General features: G+C 42.7%; 1 pseudogene; it reads left to right on the top strand.

Annotated features, from left to right (window-relative positions):
* The first annotated feature begins 4754 nt into the window (after nucleotides 1-4754).
* On the top strand, nucleotides 4755-5466 carry LOC146386360 (syncytin-A-like; annotated as a pseudogene).
* The last annotated feature ends 851 nt before the right edge of the window (nucleotides 5467-6317 follow it).

Raw genomic sequence — 6317 nt, 5'->3', positions numbered from 1 at the left:
AAACTATGGAGGTTTGGTTAGTCAGTAGGAGGTGTAATTGTCAGCCTGTAGAGATAAAGGTGTGGGGTGTAAGAAGATGTGAAAAACCTTTGGAGGTTCAGTTGGACATGGTTTCAGTTGACCTCTGACATGATAAGATAAGATAATGGAACTGTGTCAATGGAAAATTGTACTGAGTAGTCAGTATAAGCTTTTAGTGATATAAGTTTATTGATGATAGAATACTGCATGATGACCTTTTCCTTGTTTAGAACTGATTGTTCTTTATGAAACGTGTTCTGATATTTGTATCTGAAGCTTTCCACAGCGATAGTAAGAAGCTGAACAAGCAGTTCTGTCCTCGCACACACACACACACACACACACACAATCACATACGCACATGCTCATGTCACTGAACGAATGTATTAATTCCTGTTGTATAAATAAAGAAAGCAGACGGTGACAGAGCACAAGTCCGTGAGTGTCTCTTACGTGTAGGAGCGCTCTGTCACTTGTCCTCGCGAGTAAAGACGACTGCAGTGTTTGTGTTTTCTAACTCAAGTGTCTCAGCTGAAGAATTGCGGGGTGATTTAAAGAAATCCCCTGTCAAACTGTTTGTAATTAAAAAATGTGGAAACTATGGAACTACAGTTGGGATGTGTGCTGGGATGCTCTTGATAAAGGGAGCCTCTATTGTTTTATGACTTGTTTTGCTGACTGTTGGGGGCCTAACTGTAACCCACTCTGTCTAACTGTTGCAGAGTTAAGAATCTGTAGTTTTTAGAAGTAACACAAGAAAAGTTTATTTCTAAAGGAATACCTGTTGTTGTTTGTGGTGCTCTATTTAAAACTATTAGCCTCTGTGTCTTTTCGGAGCGCTAAAGAAAAAAAGTAAAATGCTCCTAAAGTAGTTAAATCATCCATGTGTAATCAACAAGTCTTACTGTTGCAGTGTGTTTGTGCCTAGTAGATAATTATAGGGCTAGTTGCATTAAAGGAACATTGGGGTTGATACAGTGCTAGTGTGGCTAGGTGTGAATATGTGCTTTTAGAAGTATCACAGTTTATTTCTAAAGGGATACATGTTGTTTGTGGTATTCTGTTTAAAAACTATTAGCCTGTGAAACTATTAGAAAAGTGAAATCTTCCTAAACTAGCTAAATTAAATGCTGTGTGGGAATACACGGTTTTTAGAAGTATCACAGTTTATTTCTAAAGGGATACCTGTTATTTGTGGCACTCTGTTTGAAAACTATTTGCTCCTAAATAGCACTAAAGGCAGCACGGTGGCACGGTGGTTAGCACTGTTGCCGCACAGCAAGAAGGTCCTGAGTTCAATTCCAACATCAGGCCAGGGTCTTTCTGTGTGGAGTTTGCATGTTCTCCCCGTGTTTGCGTGGGTTCCCTCCAGGTACTCCGGCTTCCTCCCACCGTCCAAAGACATGCAGCTTGTGGGGATAGGTTAATACACTAGGTGTGAATGTGAGTGCGAATGGTTGTCTGTCCCTGTGTGTTGGCCCTGCGACAGACTGGTGACCTGTCCAGGGTGTACCCTGCCTCTCGCCCTATGACAGCTGGGATAGGCTCCAGCGTCCCCCGCGACCCTGAAAAGGATAAGCGGAAGCGAATAAATGGATGGATGGATAGCACTAAAGAAAAAGCAAAATGCTCCTAACTAGGTAAAATACCCCTAAACTAGTTAAATTAAATCATCTATGTCTAAATAACAGAGCTCTGAGACTTATACAATCCTTTAAAAAGAGTTTAATTAAAACACATAATGGTTTCATTAAATAAAACGCTATTAAACACATGTAAACTCATATGACCCCTGAACTCACATGCACGAGCAAAAAGTCCGTTCACGTGCACATGCACTCACATGAACGCGGAGGGGGATAGGGGAGGGGGGAAAGAGGAAGTGGGGGGGTGGGGCAAAAAAAGTATAGGTATATTACTACTCCTGCTGCTGCAATTGCAAATGACGGAAACAGGGAGCCTAGTGTCCCAGTGCTAGGTATCACTGCTGCTTTTGTGATGTAAATGTAGAGAGACTGGCAACTTGTTGATAGAAGCTTGCTGCTGCATTTGCAAATGAGGGATAAAGAGAGAACCTGGTAGCTTGGTGCCAAAGAGGTTTACCACTGCTTTGCAATAATGGATGTAGAGAAACTGGCAACGTGTTGGAAGAAGCTTGCTGCTGTGATTACGAATGATGGCTATAGAAGGAACCAACTTGAAGGATTCTCCACTGCTTTTCCAATGATGGATGGACAGGAACTGGCAACTCAGGACTAAGAAGCTTATCGCTGCAGTTTGCAAATGGCAGATATAGCAAGAACCTGACACCCCAGTGCTAGAAGGGTTTCCCGCTGCTTGCAATGATAGATGCAGAGAAACTGGCAGTTCAGTAGTAGGGAAGCTAGATGCTGCGTTGCAAATGGGGGATGAAGGAAAACCTGGCAACCCAGTGCCTTCTTTATTTATTTATTTTCTCTATGCTGAGAAACTGGCAACCCGGTGGTAGAAAAGCTTGCTGTTGCTTTTGCGAATGAGGGATAAAGGAACCTGGCAAACCAGTGCCAACGTTTGCTGCAGAGTTTAGCAGAGGAGGGATGAGAGGCTGGGAACCTGGCAACTCTGTACCGAGGTTTCCTGCACAATTTTGCGAAGGAGGGAAGAGTGGCTGGGAACCTGGCAACTTGGTGCAACATTTGCTGTGGAGTTTAGCAGAAGAGGAATGTGTGGCTGAGAACCTGGCAACCAGGTGCTGACGTATGCTGCAGAGGAGGGATGAGAGGCTCCGAAGCATACTGCATTTTCCTGTGGAGGGAAGGAGAACTGGCAACTCTGTGCCCTTTTTTTTGGTTTTCACTGAGAAACTGACAGTTCAGTGGTAGGAAGCTTGCTGCTGAATAACCTGGCGTCCCAGTGCCAACTTGCTTGAGCATTTAGCAAAAGGAAGGATGGAAAACATCACGGTAAAATCATGTTACTCCTGAGAGATAAGCTGTGTTTAAAGGTATTTGCCGAGAATGGACCCTGTTTGCACGTAAACGAGAATGAAAAGCTTGCAGAACTGGAGGAACCTATAGAGATGACGACGGGAAGAAGCATGTTTGGAGGCGTGGCCCTGCTCCTGAAATTCCAATACATAATCTTCAATTAAAACAGAATCTAACATAAATATTATTGTCCCTAGAAATGGCTCGAATATTAAGAGGACATCCCAAGATCACAGAGTAGCAAAAACTATACTTTAAAATAAGCTCTTCCTGTTTCATTGGAGCAGTAAAGTAACACAACACCATAAATCACTTTTTGACACAAAGTCTCTCTCAAGACATTATGATGGTGTAGGTGTTAATACGTTAATAATAATGCAGTGTGCAGTCCAACATCCCCACATCAGTGGCTCAGTTTTATTGGTATATGTACATTTTTATTTGCCTTTCACTGTACGACAAACAGCGGTGCATGGGAGCAGCTACAAAGTTTACTTGTGTGTAATGCTTTTAATGGTGATTACAGTAACAGGCAGTGCTGTGAGGGATGCTAGAAACATGTTATTTGTTCTACCTGAGCTCACCAAGTCAGTGTGTGCAGACACTCTTAATCTGGGGCCTGTGTGGGCTGTTGTGTGTTGCATATAACCAGAGATGGGCAGTAACGGGTTACTTGTTAATTAGATTACTGTGACTTTCCCGTAAGCACGCTGCGTTACTGCATTACTAAAACCGTGATTTTTTTTTTGCGTCGTGACAGTGACGTAAGCGAGTGCAACGTTCGTGACAACAGCTGTGTGCAGATCAAAAATGGATAATATATCGAGTGCGGGAGAGAGTATGAGCGTGCAGCGTTTAAAGCGTGGAATTACTGACCTTACTTTGAGTTTGATTCCATAAAAAGTGACAAAAACATTAGCGTCCGCTGCTCACTGCGTGGGAAGAAAACCTCTTTTTACAGCGTAAACACCCCTAAACGTCCGAGCAAGCACCAAATACGCTGCCACGGGAATGTGACATTCACAGAGAAACTGCCGTATCCTTCCACTGATCGCTACGACACACCTGCACCAGGGCAAACCTTTGCCTGCCCCACTTCTGCTGTACAGGTGAAAATAGAGCAACAGGACCGCTGAGTCTTTGGTTTTATTTATTTTCTGATGTGTTTTACGTGCATTTATTTGAAAGAGTGAGTGTAAACACAAAAAACTATTTTATTTTATATGCTGGAATGTGCAGAAAATAGATTTAAATTTCTTCCAGTCAGAGAATGTTGCATATAATTTAATGTTTGCTTGATGCATAAAGTTAAAAGATTAAAACTAATAAAACAAGCTTTAAAAAGAGACTTTTCTATTTGATTACATTTTGTATGATGGATTATGCAGAAAAAGTAGAATTGGGCTGCAAGATCTATCGCTTTGTTACCTATTCAGGGGATAAATCATGTTGTAAAAAGTAACTAATGGCCACACACCCTGGATTTACAGGAAGAACACTGACTTCTCGACCCCACTAAACATGGTCGCGTATGGCTCCACAATCCAAGGCTGGAAAAACTGCACAACGGAGAAATGGGTCTCGAATGATGACCTGTTGGGTTGGCCACAGGTCCAGGAGCCACTACCCAATCTAGTGCTACTGAATCACCTCAAAGACACAACCTTTCCTGTTTGTCTTGCTGGAAACGGTTCAACGAATGTAGGATGGCTACCAGGACGACTATGTAACTGTACCTATTCTTACTGTACAACGATAGGAAAATCTTGGAATACCTCATGGCAGTTCCCACTTAAGGACAACCAACAAAACTTAACCAGATGCTCATCCATGGCCCAGACCCCGAAGGGAACACAAGTCCTAGCCGACTGGTACTTCGTGTGCGGACACAAAGCTTTTCTCTCACTCCCAGCAGGATGGGGCGGGGGCTGTGCACCCTGGTTAAACTGTCAGACCACATATTCTTCATGGATAGGCTGGAAAACCACCCAAGAAACCAGAATAAACGCGAGATAAATGTGGCCTCACCAATACTGGATACTGGAGTGCCACGAGAATTCCGAATTCTTCCAAAGCCTAGTCCCAAATGTCGGAGTCGCAGAGGTGCGTGATCATGTGGAGATCAACCGATACGCCCTACTGAGACACATAAATCTGACCAAAACCCCTGGGACAGCCCTAGCAAAGGAGCAGAAAGCCATACGGACAATGGTACTGCAGAACCGACTGACATTGGACCTGATAACAGCATCACAAGGAGTGTGTAAGCACTGCAGAACTTAACCGCTCTGCAGAGATATGTGGCAGAACACGCACCAGGAGGAGACAGCCCACAAGGCTGGACAGCCTGGTTGATGTCTGGACCACCGTGGCATACATTTACACCTTTACTAACTATATTCTGTTGCAGCAAGGTGACGTGGATGGCATGGCCGAAACGTGTTTAAAATGATGCATGTGCTAAAAATGTTAAAATATAAGTGGCGCGATGCTGATGCAATATAACACTGAAAGGCTTTGCAAAATGACAAAGAGGAGGGAATGTTGGAATTGATGTTTTTATATTGTCATTTGTAAGTAAGTAAGTAAAATTTATTTATATAGCGCTTTTCACAGATAAAAATCACAAAGTGCTTTACAACACGGGAAATGGAAATATAAAAACAATATAACAGTAAATAAAACAATGTAAAACAATAAAACTATAAAAACAGCATAAGAAGAAATTAATCAAATGCTTTTCTAAATAAAAATGTCTTCAGCTGTTTCTTAAAAGAATCAATGGAGTCCGTGCAGCAAAGAGACAGTGGGAGAGAATTCCACAGCCGTGGTGCCACAGTCTGAAAGGCCCGATCACCACGAGTTTTAAAACGAGTGCGCGGTACCACCAGCAGTCTCTGATCTAATGACCTTAAAGCTCGAGAAGATGTATGTGGTTTCAGCAGGTCAGATAAATATTGAGGAGCCTGACCATGTAGGGCCCTAAAGGCTAGAACTAAAATTTTAAAATGAAACCTAAAACTTACAGGCAACCAGTGAAAGGACGCTAAAACTGGAGTGATATGCGATCTTCTCTTGGTGCCTGTTAAGAGACGTGCTGCAGCATTCTGCACAGTCTGAAGACGATTTAAGGCTGATTTGTTAAAACAAGTAAAAAGGCCGTTACAATAGTCTAAACGAGAAGAAATAAAAGCATGAATAATCATCTCAAGTTCAAGCTTTGATACCATTAGTCTGAGTTTAGAAATATTCCGTAAATGATAAAAACAGTTTCGGACCAGCTGCTCGAGCGACATCGAGCTGTCAAACATGGCACCGAGGTGTCTGAGG

Source organism: Perissodus microlepis, chromosome 5, assembly GCF_051167445.1.
Source record: "Perissodus microlepis isolate ML-2025 ecotype Zambia chromosome 5, ASM5116744v1, whole genome shotgun sequence".
Classification (NCBI taxonomy): Eukaryota; Metazoa; Chordata; class Actinopteri; order Cichliformes; family Cichlidae; genus Perissodus; species Perissodus microlepis.
Note: the sequence above shows the minus strand (reverse complement) of the source record. Positions and strands in the feature narration are given on the sequence as shown.